Genomic DNA, 2,008 nt, shown 5'->3' on the forward strand with positions numbered 1-2,008 from the left:
CTACTACAATACACAGTGTATTGTTGAAAGTGTATTGTTAGTTACCAGGATTATCTGGATATTAATATGCAATGGTATTTCGGCGCAGTATTCTATAGCGAAATATTTGAATAGATTCCGCTTCTGTTTTTTATGAATTTACGAACCATAAACCACACCTAAAACATCATGAATACATCGTGAAGAAATCCTAAAAAAAGCTTCTGTCAGCGACTATCGTGCAGTAGTTACCAGCCATTGTTGTACCGCGCATCCGCGCGTGGTTAGTTTATGCTGGTTCGTGTTATGTCCTACACCAAACAAAATTAACCCAACGAAAGCCCTAACCCTAGCCATGACTCTAACACTAACCCTTACCCTAATCCTAATCCTGATCCTGACCCTCACACTAACCCTAACCATAACCCTAATCCTAACCCTAATCCTAGTCCTAGCCCAAACCTAACCCTAACCCTAACCCTGACCCTAACCCTAATCCTGATCCTGACCCTATCCATAACCCTAACCCTAAGCCTAACCCTAACCATAACCATAGCCCTAACACTATCCCTTACCCTAATCCTAACCCTAACCCTAACCATAACCCTAATCCTGATACTGACTCTATCCATAATCCAAACCAAACACTAACCCCAACTCTTTCCTCAACACTAATCCTAACCCTAACCCTAACGCTAACCCTAACCCTAACACTAACCCTAACCCTAACCTTAACGCTAACCCTAACCATAACCATAAATCCTAAGCCTAACCCTAACTCTAACCATAGCCCTTACACTACTCCTTACCTTAACCCTAACACTAACCCTAACCATAACCATAACCGCAACCATAACCGCAACCATAATCCTAACCCTAATCCTGACCCTAACACTAACTCTAACTCTAACCCTAACCCTAACCATAACCATAAACTTAACTTTAACCCTAACCCCAACCCTAACCCTAATCTTAACCCTGACCCTAACACTAATTCTAACACTAACCTTAACCCTAACCCTAGTCCTAGTCCTAGACCTAGTCCTGGTCATAACCCTAACACTGACCATATCCCTATAAGCCTAATCCTAACCATAACTTTTACCCAAGCCTTCGCCGCTCTCGCAGGTTCAGCCCTTACGAGTGGGCGACCAAGACTGAGAACGGCACGGCCGATAAGGTGCAAGGTGAATTCTACAACATACAGAACTCCGCCTTCACTGTCAGCGGCCTGCTCTTCTTACAAGGTAGAGATGCATCATCTCAACTGCGCTACTGTATGTGTGTGTGCGTGTGTGTGCGTGTGTGTGCGTGTGTGACCCGGTCCGACGTGTGTGTGTGTTGTGTGTGTGTGTGTGTGTGTGTGTATGTGTGCGTGCGCGTGTGTGTGTGCGTTGCGTGTCCTGTTGTCGTTTCTTTCTACAGCTACCTTAGTGTTACAGTATACCTTGCTATCGATGACGCTTACTGTCGCTTACATTGATCCCTACAGCTACGGTAACAGTAGTAAGCTACAGCTACCTTACTACTGTTACCTTGCTATCGATACCTTACTGGCTACATTGTTACAGCTATCTTACTACTGTTACCTTGCTATCGATACCTTACTGTCACTACATTGTTACAGCTACCTTACTACTGTTACCTTGCTATCGATACCTTACTGTCGCTACATTGCTACAGCTACCTTACTACTGTTACCATGTTATCAATACCTTACTGTCGCTACATTGCTACAGCTACCTTACTACTGTTACCTTGCTATCGATACCTTACTGTCACTACATTGCTACAGCTACCTTACTACTGTTACCTTGCTATCGATACCTTACTGTCACTACATTGCTACAGCTACCTTACTACTGTTACCTTGCTATTGATACCTAACTGTCGCTACATTGTTACAGCTATCTTACTACTGTTACCTTGCTATCGATACCTTACTGTCGTTACATTGCTACAGCTACCTTACTACTGTTACCTTGCTATCGATACCTTACTACTGTTACCTTGCTATCGATACCTTACT

General features: G+C 43.6%; 1 long non-coding RNA gene across 1 annotated transcript in view; it reads left to right on the forward strand.

The window, feature by feature from the left end:
• Nucleotides 1–2,008, forward strand: part of LOC106810006 — a 16,936-nt gene that overhangs the window by 4,644 nt on the left and 10,284 nt on the right. The window lies entirely within an intron of this gene.

This window comes from Priapulus caudatus, unplaced genomic scaffold (assembly GCF_000485595.1).
Source record: "Priapulus caudatus unplaced genomic scaffold, Priapulus_caudatus-5.0.1 Scaffold403, whole genome shotgun sequence".
In the NCBI taxonomy this organism is placed as follows: domain Eukaryota; kingdom Metazoa; phylum Priapulida; class Priapulimorpha; order Priapulimorphida; family Priapulidae; genus Priapulus; species Priapulus caudatus.